The sequence below is a fragment of the Sminthopsis crassicaudata genome, chromosome 4 (genome assembly GCF_048593235.1).
Source record: "Sminthopsis crassicaudata isolate SCR6 chromosome 4, ASM4859323v1, whole genome shotgun sequence".
Classification (NCBI taxonomy): Eukaryota; Metazoa; Chordata; class Mammalia; order Dasyuromorphia; family Dasyuridae; genus Sminthopsis; species Sminthopsis crassicaudata.
The window spans coordinates 60,234,863-60,247,848 of NC_133620.1; the positions used below are offsets into that span (position 1 = coordinate 60,234,863).

General features: G+C 33.8%; 1 protein-coding gene across 5 annotated transcripts in view; it reads left to right on the forward strand.

The window, feature by feature from the left end:
• The window catches only part of DNM3 (dynamin 3), a 562,491-nt gene that overhangs the window by 486,260 nt on the left and 63,245 nt on the right, over positions 1–12,986 (forward strand). The window lies entirely within an intron of this gene.

Below are 12,986 nucleotides of genomic sequence, written 5' to 3' on the forward strand. Positions count from 1 at the left end.
TTTTAGCTGGGACTAGAAGGAAACCAGCATACTAGAGCATAAGTGGGTAACAATGGAGGGTAAGAGTAGAAAGACCTTTTTTGAAGTTTGTGAGAACAATTCTCTAGGAAGCAGAAATGTAATAAAATGTTTAAAGTACTCTTCCCAAATATCCCACCATCAGAGAGGGCATAATAGAGGACAGAATATTTTTTAAAGTCCCATATTTTGGTATTATCCCATGGCTTGTTTTTTCTCAGTTATATTAAACAATTTTCTTAACTTCATGATATGTAGCAGCAATGAGACTAACTTAACTGTACACTACTTAATTGTTCCTTAATAATATAGCATAATTCTGCCCAATGGATCAGTACAAACTGAAGCAAGGAATATCATTCCCAACTGAAATAACACCAGAAAATGTAGGTATGCCAGATGGAATTACCCGGAATGGATTCAGATAGCAAAGGTTACAAGGACAAAAGGACTATTCATCTCTTCCTCCTCCTTAAAGCTAAGATTCATTTTCATCCACTGACATCCTTTAAAATGATTCCTGCTGCTTCCCCCTCCCCACACTAGAAAGTCTCAATGACCTTTCTTTAGAATACTTATAAACAGGCAATTATTTCTGAGCCAACCTTCACTGTTTTTAGTTTTCTCAACTCATTCTTTAGTATCAGCAAAGAAAAAGTACTACCGGAAACGATATCAGAGATTTTTCATATTTTCTCCAAGTTTCAAGAGACTTCCTGCAGCAAATCCTTCACTTAGCTATCTTCTTAGAGTTTTCTGAGTTACAACTTCAGATGTCTGGCTCTTATCTTAGCCTTCAGTTGTGGTAAACACAATAATATCTCTTATATTATAAAGAAGACATAATGGGAAATAGCAAGTGAGTCTGCCTTTCATAGGTTCCCCCAAATTCAGTTACATTTGACTAATGGTTCTCTTCTCTGTTGAAGAAAAAGAAAACAAAAGCAAAGCTTTGTTTTTTTTAAGTTAAATTGTTCAGTGACTTGTAATGTGTTGTCCCCCCCCCTCTTTGCCCCCTTAGAAACCACATAGTTGTCCAGGATTCACGTAAAGATCAGTTTGTTGAGGCTGTTATACATCTGTCAGCATTTTTAGTATAAACTGTTGGTAATACAAATGCCAAAAAAAAAAAAAAAAAACCTCAGTCTGAAATTTGATATACCAGGTCTCAGCCTAGGAGTTTTTACATGTTTTCAGAAAGTAAGTTCAGCTGTTTTTGAATTAGCAAAATGGGGGGAGGGAAAGGGATTCTAATGTACCATTTTAAAGCACACTTTTGTTGCAGGGAAAGGGAAAGAATGGGTTTGTAACAAAATGAAATGAATAGACTAGAAACAACTAAAAATATGATAGTAGCATAGATATTTTCGATGAATTTTAAAATAGAATGTCTTCATTTGAGCTAAGCTGCCTTTGTTCAGCAGGATGACCTGCACAGTGCTCTGCCCACCTTAAAGATCGAGATCAGTGTGCCTACTTCTTAGCAGCTGATTAAGTGACAAATTTCAATCCTTCAGCTTCCCAGATCAGTGTGCAGTCAAAGGAGACTAATGCAATGAATAGTGATTAACCCAAAGGAGTTGTGAGCCATTAGTAGATTGTGGTTTTGTCTAGTTGAAATCTCTAAAATGACCACTTTATGCACAGCTGGGTGATACTGTGCTTCATACTGCTGAATGTTCCTATTTATTTTTAACATTTATAACAGGGGTGTACTATTGAACTTGAAGTTGTCTCTACAAATCTCATTGTAAGTGTAAGAATGAACATCCTGCCTCTTTTTTGTCAATAATACTAAATTTGAGAAGATGTAGTTTAAAATAATTATTCTTGCTTTCAAGGAAGAAAATGTACTTCATCAAGCTCTTGTGTATAAAAAATATTTCATGAAGCTCTTGTGGTTTTTAAGTTGGTTAACTATTATCTTAATTATTTTTCTTTCATTTATGTAAATTACACACTTGCTTTTCTGTATCCCTAGAATATTGTGATGTGGATTTATAGGAGTACTCTGGTTATTAGCAGCTTATAAGTAATAAATACTTAATGATTTTTATTGCCCTTTACATCCCTGTCTCTAAATAGTATGTTGGCATTATTATCCCCATTTTGTTAAGAAGGAAAATCAAGCATAGAGATATATTAAATACTTGAAAACTACTTAAAGCTCTTCTTTTATCTCTATTTCCAGAGTTGAGGAAGGTAAGAGAAGAACTCAACACTAGAAATAGAGATGAAAACTGGAGAACCCAGTAAACAGACTACCTGCTTGGTCTTCATTGTACCATTTTAATGTCTTTGTGGAATTGTCATTGACTTAAGTGAAACTCCATTTTCCCCAGCCATTTATTGCCCAGATAGCCCATATTACAGTGAGCCAATATGCAAATGTGATCATTAAGATGGAGAAATATGTCTTCCGTTACTTCCGTTATTTCACTTGGTCGCTGTTATCTGAAAAATGTTTATGGGTTACTTGGCTCAGCTATTGAGAGCTGAGTATGGGGGAATGAGGAGTAGGGGATAGATTGACCCATCTCTTCTATGTTCTGGGATCTTCTTGGTGGCCCTCTAAGAGAATAAGGAGTTAAGTAAACTTTCAAATCTGTATAATCCCTAGATAAACATATGGGGGTGGTGTGGGAAATATAATTTTCAATGTCATGTGAAACTAAGTACCATTTTCTGCTTGTAGTACTCTGTTACTACTTAAAAATCTTCATTCATTCCCCTCTCCTTCCTTTGAGTTATAAAATCTATTGAAACAATTATTATGAGGCTGTGGAAATGCTTTATAAACTATAAAATGCTATCTAAATGTGAGTTATTATATTCAATGCTCAAACATCTTGCTACAGTGCCATATTTGCACATTTTAGGCCACATTTATTTGGATGCATTAAAGATTTCCTAAGGGTATTGCATTTTTTGGCTGAGGGGCACACAATGGTATAGAGACTTCTGTTACACTAGTGTTCTTGCTGGAACTGAACTTTCAATTTTTTAAAGGAAAAAAGAAAGGAAAAGAGATATAGATTTAGTATAAAGTATGAAAGGTGTGTACTATATTAAAATAATATGTTATTTCAGAGCATATAGAAATTTTAGAAATTTGAAGAGTCCTATTAGACACTGATGGTGAGGGGGAGGAACAAAAGGGTTTCAATGTTTTTGTAGCCATTTCACTGATGATTGCCTTTTTCTTCAGAAAGAAAATGTTTACTCAAAATGGCTCACCAATAATAGATGAGGTTATGTGTAGCTTCCTCAGGCTCCCCCCAGTTTCTTTCAATCTCAAAAAGGTCATTTGTTACTCAAATCCACTTCCAGTTACATCTAGAAACAACAATGCATGACTTAGAATATTGACTTGGTAGAAGGTTAGCCAAAGGAGGAAGGAAGCAGTTCAAGACAGGAGCACAAGGTTCCTACTGTGTGAAATCAGTGGTAGAAGCTATTAAAATGCCATCTTCATCTCCCTTTCACTTCTCCCCTTCCTCTGCCTTTCTACTCACCATCCCCCATCTGCTAATATCCTTATGGAGCTAAGGGGGGGGGGAGGGAGAAAGAAATAATGAATGACTGTATTCCTTGGCACCTGACCCACAATTTCCCTATAGGGACTTCAGACTTGAAAATAGAAGGCTTTAAATCCTGCTAATTTATGTTGTTCTTAGAAGAATGTGTGTGTGAGTTGAAAATTCCCTGCTCTGTGGAGAAAAATGAAAATTGAAAATTGAAATTCAGAAAATTACTCCTAAATTCAGATGTGTTAGGAAAATATAAGTATGTGAAATTATTATCTTTAGGAACCAAGATGAATTAGAAATCTTTAATACAATCCTTTCTCAGATAAATATGTTGCAGGACTGAGTTTTCTGAATGGATGGGCTACCTTGTTGGCAGCATAACTGTTAGTTTTTGCAAATAGCCCTGATTCTGATTTTTAACCTTGGAATCCTGTCAGTTTTCCATTCCCCTTTCTACCCTGACAAAATCACTATGGGACCCCTCATGACCTGGCCATGAGAGCTGACAGAAGGAGGGATGTCTTTCAGACTGATTCATTGCTTATCACAGGCTAGCTCTAGTTCTCATGTGATTTTCATAAGATACCCTCCTTCCCTGAAAAATTTCTAAGTTGAATTTAGCACTCAGCCAAGTGATGCATTTTTTTGTGAAAATGAATAAAGACATAATCCAGGCAAGCTTTCCAAAACCTCATTTTCTTCCTTTCCAGTCCCCCACAACATCAGACTGGATATGAAGCAAAGAAAAACCACAGAGTAGCCCCAAATTAATTCAGACCACATGATTCACTCCTTCTGTATCTTTCTAGAGAGAACATTGTTAAGTTTGCCTCACCTCGAAAATCTTTTGAAATTGCTAGCTGTGCCCCACTCCTACCCCATGCCTTGAGAGAGTGAGGTGCCTCACTAGAGTAAATATTAAAAATCTGCTTGGTGTCTGGACAGCCACCCTCCTCTCCCCCTCCCTTCTTTTCCACACAGAGTGGTCTATAAATGATTTACACTGTTGGCTGTGAGTGTTGTTCTTGGCTTTGGGCGCCATAGGCTAGCCAGCCATTGTGTAACTAGATTCTGTCTGAAATGCTTTAGGGCTAATTGCCTCCTTACTTGTAGGCTAAAAACCTCTTAATTTTCATTCCTTTCCAACCATACAACTTTTTTCAGACTTTTCAACCTGGTTACTTTCTGTGTTTTAAGAGAAAAAAAAAAAAAAAGATCGCATTCTCATTGATCTGCTAGATCAATCTAATTTTTCTAAAATCTCAGTTTGTTTGGATGGTAGTAGAGGTTTGGTTTAGACCAATTTAAAAATTGTAAGTTTGACAAAATCCAAAATAGAACTTGTTTGCTAAACAACTGATCTATTCTTCTCATGTCTTTTTTTAAAGTGTTCTGTGTATATATTTCTTTTCCTCTTGCTCATCCAACAGTCTTTGGAAAAATATTAAGTAGCTTTTGGCAGGGGGTCAAAACCAGTATTGCAGAGAAGGTATTTAAAAGTTCTTTAAGTGTGGACTATTTGTGTAAAAAACATGAAATAGCTACACATATTTCTTGTGACTGACAAGGGCTATATTCACAGTCTTTGATGGAAATAATGCTCAATAATTTCTATATTCCTTTTTCTCAAGTACATTTGTCTTTGTCTCATATCTTTCAGAATGGACTACTTTAATGAATTTTTATGAGCCTATGAGTTTGCAAGCCCCACATAGCTGGATTCCTTTTGCATAGAACTTTCACATAAATAAAGTTTAACCATTTTCTTGTTTACAAGCATTGGAAGTAGGGGTATGGAGTAGGAGGGAGGGAGATAATAATAGATGCTTTCATTGATTAACCTGTCATTAAAATGTTTATAAAATTTATAAAATGCTTCCTAAATGAAAAATCGTAACAGTTCATTTTCATGTGCAAATGTAAAATATATTATTCCGTTTGCATCTCACAATAATCTTGTAAGGTCTGATCACTGAGCTTTATATTTGAAAAGGAGCTCCAAGGCCACTTATTGTAAATCATACCTTACCAAGAATCTCTCCAGAGCATAGCAGCCAGATGGTCATCCAATTTTTGCTTGAAGATCTCTAGTGAGGGATAACACACTACTGAAAGCTGAACATTCCTGTTTGGATAATCCTAATGCTGGTCCTCCTGCTTTCCAGTCAAGCAGAAGTTTAAACCTTCTTCCACAGAAGACAAGTCTCTCCATTTCGTGAAATCGTGTCTTCTCCAATCTAACCAATTCCCAGTTTCTTTTATCGTTCCTCATGTGACATGATCTCAACACCCTTCAGCTACCTTCCTCTGTAGACAAGATAACTTAAAGATCTGCTTCTTGTACTATTGCACCCAAAACTGCACTTTCAGGGTTCAACTACCCCTTTCTTCATGATTGTTTTTATACAACTATTCATCCCAATTTCACTTTTTGAAGTGACACTTCCATATTCTTTTTTCATGGAGAATTGAGATTAGTCAGTTGTTTTTAATCATGTTCAGATCTTCATGATCCCACTTGGGGTTTTCTTGAATAAGCTACTAGAATAGTTTGTCATTTCCTCCTTCAGCTAATTTGACAGTTGAGGAAACTGAGACAAGATGAAGGGGCTTGTCCAGGGTAGCTAGTAAGTGTCTGAGGCCAGATTGAACTCAGGAAGATGAGTTTTTCTGACTCCAGACTGAACTCTCTATCCACTATGCCATTTTAATGGAGTTTAAATATTGTAGTACCATTGTTATCACTGATGAAAATAGATCACTATAAAAAGGCCCATTCTGCAACTTTGTATTTCTCTGCCTCAATAAAGGATCTTGATTCTCACATTAGGTTCATTTATCTCCTTGACTGTTTTACATTTTTATGTTCATTTTTTTTTGTCATCCTCTGTAATGTTTTACAAATGAACTTATACTTTAAACCAATATTACTCCCTTTTTCCATGGATGCTTGGCAATGGAATTAGATATTTACTGTTGAAGGCAATCTCTGGACTCAATCTCTTCACTTTTTACAGAAGTGACTTGATCAAAAAAGTCAGGTTAGAACATGTATACCTTGTCTTCTCATTATACAGTCTTCTAAGTTGGTCAGCCTCCTTCCTTGTCTTCTTCTAGTTCACTGTTCTTCTGTGTACCTCTCTAAATCTGTCTCCCATCTGACTATTTTAAAGGACAAACCAAAGGGATGGCTTATGTATGAGAACTGGATTGTTCCTGAGATTTTGACAAATTTATCTACATATGGATATAATTTTGAATCTATGAATGTGCCTATACTGGCCCAAAGAGCCATTACATTATCTGAGAAATTGTCTAGGAGAGGGTCGAAAGGACTTAACCTGACTTCTCATGGTATAAGTGTAGACATGCCCACTTCAGAAGCTGTTACGTCTTTTTTCTATATGTTCTCCTGCCTGGATAATTAATTGAAGAAATTCAAATACAAGATAGAGAATTGGTTTTATCTTTTTAAGATAATGTAGAGTCACCAAATCTTAGCCTTCATTAGAATCATAGAAGTCATTTTGTCCAATTTCCCCTTTATTCAAGAATCATAAGAATCATAGAATCTTAGACCAGAAGAAACTGGAAATCATGTAATCATAATAATTGATTTTTATGTGGTGCTTTAACCTTTATAAGTTGCTTTATATCACATTATTTCATTATATCCTCACAATCTGATTCTTGTGAATTACGAAGTAATAATAGTAGAGCAATCTTCTCATATGATTACTATTTTACAGATGAGGAAACTAAGGCTCATAAAATGGTAGGTGGTTTAATCCAAAATCAAATCTAGTACTCTATCCACCATCCCATGCTATGAAATCACTCTTTCATTTTACAAGTGAAGACACTAAAAAAGAAAAGTAACTGACTTACAATGTTGATCTAATGGTTCTAATTTTTTCTTTCTGGAGCAGATTATATCTTGTACTAATCTTCTTATTAGGATAAATATTTTCTTCATATAACCTCATTCCCAGACCTCTCACCATTCAGTCCTATCTTCTTTGGACTCATTATATCTGGTAAAATGTCCCTCCTCAGATATTATACCAAATATTTAATATTGAAGTGATATTTTGAAGATTGTGGTAAGGATTAATTGTAAACAATTAAAAAAATGGTTGAGTCTAGGAATATTATGTCTGGCTTAATGTTGCCCCAGTAGATTCCTGGTATCTTCAAAGTTGTCTCCACATCCAGACAGCTTGATTTGGCAAGTTTCCTCTGTGCCCTAACTCTTCTCCATCTGTAATGACCTATTCCAAAACATTAATTCAGTGCTTGTCCTTTGCTCTCCTCCCTGTTACATGCATTTGATTCCTTTTTATCTTTCTCATCATATATATGCTGGAAGTGTCTTCACATGAAGTGAAAGATTTTTTTTTTCAGCTATCAAAGTTTTGTAATATGTAAACACTGATTTATCAAATTAGGCTTTTTTAAAGTATAGCTACTTATGTCCTTATTTAAGTTTCTTTTCTTTGATGAATTCACATGAAAAACACTCTGCTCATTTTATAAGTTTGTAAGACTAAATTTTGCTGAAATTTTTTGTATTAATGAATGGTTAAGCTAAGTCTTGGAAGATATACTGATTTGATATACAAACTAATTTCCTTTCCTTTGCAAAATATCATACCATAATTTTCTTTTTAATTTCCCATGGACAAGATATTCTTCCTAATCTAACAAAATTTGGATTTGGGGTATATAAAAGATTTTTTCCTGGATACTTGTAAAATTTATTACATAATCCTAAAATTTTGGACTTTGACTATTAAATTTCCATATGGGAACATATTTAGGGTTTTATTTATAAGTGATCTATGAACTTTCTTGAATTTTCTGTTTCTTTGCTGTTTCAAATATTTCAGAAAATTGTATTGTGTGATGCCCTGAGGCAATAATATTCTGATTTTCTGAGACAACCAGAAAGACTTAGTTTTTCTTCATTTTGTCTTCAAGTTCAGTTGTGTTGGCTTTCAAAACTATTAGCTGTTCTATCATTCTTGATGTTTTGATTTTGTTCTAATATTCTTTCTTCTATCCATCTCTAGATTTTTAATTCAAATTCTGATAATCTTTTTAAAGGAGAGTTCATTATTTTGGAGAAATACTTGGCCTTTGTCTTTGTAAATCTTTTTTGTAATCTTTAATTTCCATTTCTAATTAAATTTATTTTGGTTTTTTATTGATATTCTAAATCACCTTGGAGGTTCTGCCAGTTGCTGCATTATCACTTCTGGAGGTTATTTGTTTCTGACAATATTTCCCCTTGGCACTGTGGTTTCCTCATCATTTTGTTTTATTATGTAGTGTTTATTCATTGTATCAGGTTTTTTCAATTAATTTTTCAGTCTTTTTTTTAAAGAAATGTATTTTATGCATTTTCTTTTTTGGGGGGAGAATTAAAGGCTCACTACTTTCATTAAGATAAATTCATTTAATTCAGTAAATATTTATTAATTATCCATTTTGGATAAAGCAATGTTGATATATAACACAGTACCTACTGTTTAAAAAAAAAAACTTGAGATCTAAACAGGGAACAAAAATAAGTACAAAAATAAATATGACAGGATAAAATGTGATAAGAACAAAGGTAGAAAATAAAGTGCCAAAAGATAAAAATGGAAGAGGGAAAGATCATTTTCAACTAAGAGGACCAAAACTGCTTTCTTCAAAGTTACTAGAATTTTTTTTATTTAACAAATCTGGTGCTCTTTTTTCAATCCTCTTCTTCAACCAGTCTACATTTCATTGTTCACTATGCTCTAGTCCCAAATCCTCTCTCTTGTATTCTCACAATTGCTCTCACTTTCACTCTTTGTGATATTACTCTCAATTCTCCAGTTATTTCTTTGATTGTTACTCTATATTCATCATCCAAATCATGCCCCCTAATTGTGGGTGTTTCCTAAGTCCCTCTGCTAATTCTTCTTCTCTTATCTCTCTCCTCTCTAATTAATCTCGTGGTTTTCCTTGATTTTAAAGTCCTTCACAACTTGGTTTCAACCTATATTTCAAACCTCATTGGACATTACTCTCCCGCCCATATTTGGTACTGAGCCACCCCTTATTTTTTGCGCCCTTTGCACTCCTTATTTTTTCACATATGTTACTCCATCTCCGATTTCTGGGCCTTTCTGCTGGTTATATATCCCCTTTCTGGAATACACCTCCTTCTCCCCTTTGCTCCAGACAATCTCTCTCTTTCTTCAAGACTTCATTCAAGCACTACCCTCTATACAAATTCTTTTTTGGTCCTTCACCTCCCTAACTTCTAGGGCTCTACCTTCCAAATTATTGGTATTTAACTATTTTATATATATTTTTTTTATTCTTTTTATATATATGCAGTATATATGTATCTGTTATCTCCTGTGTTAGAGTAAACTTTTTAAGAATAGGGATTGATCATTTGTTTCCTAGGTACTTAGCAGTGCTTAGAGTATAATAGGTATTTAATAAATGCTTGTTGATTGATTGAAGGTGGTATCCCATCTGGGTCTTAAAGGAAGAAAACGGATATCAAAAAGTGGAAAGAAAAGAGGAATTTGTTCCAGGCATAGGGACAGCTTTCAGGTATATGTACAAGTGGGGGAAGGGAATACATTAGTAGTCATTTGATTAGTGATGGAAAGTAGAATTAAATATAATTTGGAAGAAAAACAAATTATACACCTCCTTGAATATTAGGCTAAAGTACTTATATTTTATCCCCTAGGCAAATATGAATCACTGAAAATAATTAAGTAAAGAAGTGATATGGTCCAACCTGGGCATTGGGAAAATTATTCTGGTTAGCAAAGTGATAATTCTTAATGTTCCTGGCTTAATAAAATAGCATTAATTTGAATCTAATTCAATCTAAGTTCGAAATTTGTATCAATATATTTTAATTTTGACAGTTTGGCCTATCATCCACATAGAATAAACCAAGTGGATAAAGAATATATATTGATCTATATTAAATACATGTAAATCCCAATTTCATCCCACCTAGAAATGTCATATATGTGTCTTTTATGTAACTATATTTATGTGTACATATATATGTATATATGTGTGTGTGCATATACATATATACAGAGAGAGATAATGAAAGAGAATGGGATAGGATTGAGAGAAGGATTAAAAGAGGTTAAATCAATCTCAGTGATCTAGAGAAGTTTATAAGACTATAAATTTAAGAAAGGGAACATATCTGCATTGATAGGAGTTTTCTCATACTAATGAATTTACAGGTCTAATTCCCTATCCTAATCAGATAGATAGATAGACAGACAGGTAGATAAATGTTGATCTATAAAATCTGGGATAAATTGTGCATGGAAAATTTGGGTCTAGAACTAAACAGCAGTAGAAAAGTAGGGTTAGTTACGTTTTAGAAATTAAAAAGCTGTTTTAATAACCTTGAACCTCTTCCAGAAACAAAGGACCATCTTTTAAATACCAATATTTTACTATATTGTTTATGGCTATGTGTCATGGAATACTGCAGTTTCTGAAGAATTAAAAATGAGTATCACATAGAAAGTAATGGCAAGGTATACTGTGAGTGTTACCTTAACACTCTTAACAGGCTGCAACTGATATATGGAATTTTGAAGAAGTAGTGAGGTAAAAATCATGTCATTGGGGGAATGTATAAGTAAAAAAGAAAGTGAGCTGCTCATGCAAAGAGTGGGCTAATGATCACGTAGACAGACTCACTTCTGTTGAGATGGCTGGAGAAAGCAAAGAAAGCCCCCAGGACAGTGGGCCAGATGGAAGAGTAACAAATAACAGGCAGGGTTGAGTGGATTATGATAGGCCTCATAGGAAGGAGCATGCAAATCACTGAAATGTCAGATCCCTTGGAGTATATGTTGATCAAATAAGAACAAACAAGCATCAGAAGGTAATAGAGCAGAACAGAGATGTTGAATTTCCACACATTTTAAAAGCTAGAGGGTGTAAGCAAGGCAATCACAGTAACTGGGGAGAAGTTGAAAAATATATAGCTTTTTAAGACTCCTTTGGAGTTCTAATGTTAGTTTGATAAAGACAATTAAGATGCTTTCCATATTACTTGCTCATTAAATTATGATGTTAGCATATTACAATTTTAAATATTATATACATATATATTATTAAGACAATTATATTTAACTTACTTTCAGAATTTTTAAATTTTTGTTACAAACATAATAAAAAGCAATTAAACCTTATGGAATTTGGGATCTCTTAGCTTTTCCAGTTTATGAGAACAGGCAAATACTTTAAAAGACAAAAGTGTATCAGCATTATTAAAAAAAGAAAAGAAAAAAGAAAAAGAAATTTGGTTGGTTTTTAAAATATAAATTTCTATTGTGTTGCATGGTTTCAAAAAGGCCCAGAAAAACAACCATTTGGAAGAAATGCTATAAAATGGAGATAGAAACTTCTAACATTCATCAATCAACTTTCCCCACATGATTCATCTTATTGAGTCTAAAAACTAAAGTTTTATTTTTGATCATGACAAGCTCCTTTACCCTCTCACATTTGGTCTATTTCTTAAGCTAATAGCGTCTGCAAACATCACTTTACTTTGTATGTCATTGATAAGGAAGCAGTCTAGATAGAAGAGGAAATTGAGAGACTCCAAGATCTTTTTTTTTTCAGGTTACCCAATAGCTCTGCGGGAATACTAGCACGTCACCCTGCCTTCCTGGTAATGAATAAATGATCACTTTTATTTTGTAGGATTGCAAATCTATAACAAGTTCTCAATGAGATGATTGTTTATAATATAGCCAAATGTAGTAGCAAATTCCATCATCACAAGGTTAACTTCCAATCATGAATCTAAGAGAACAGCATCAGTATAAACAAACTGTCCAGTATCTTAATAAATTCTCCCATTTTCTTAATGTTTTTCTTCTGGATATGCTTTGCTGAAAAAAACAAAAGCCTTTAAGACAACATTTTCCTCCACTCAGTGAAATCTTGTGATTGTTTTAAAGTATTATATTTATGTAGTCTCTTCCCAAATTACCTTATATATATTATCTGTATACACACTATATCTCCCCAGTATAAGGTAAGCTTCTTAAAGACAGGGTTTGTTTCCCATCTTGTATCATGTATTCTTAAATGTTTACTGAACATTTGTGACAGGATTCATTGCTTATCATGTCCAGTTCCTTTTCTCCTTCTTACTCTTATTGAGTCAGTCAAATGTTTGATAAGATAATATATGTCAGGCACTGTACTTACCTCCTAGTAATACAAATAAAAAGAATGAAATAATTTCCTCCTCTCAAAGAGCCAATTTTATTTTGAAGTAGGTAAATATATGTATACATACATATATATATATACACACACATATATATATATATATATATATATACTTTCTGCATATATAAATGTATACAGAATAGAAAACAAATACAA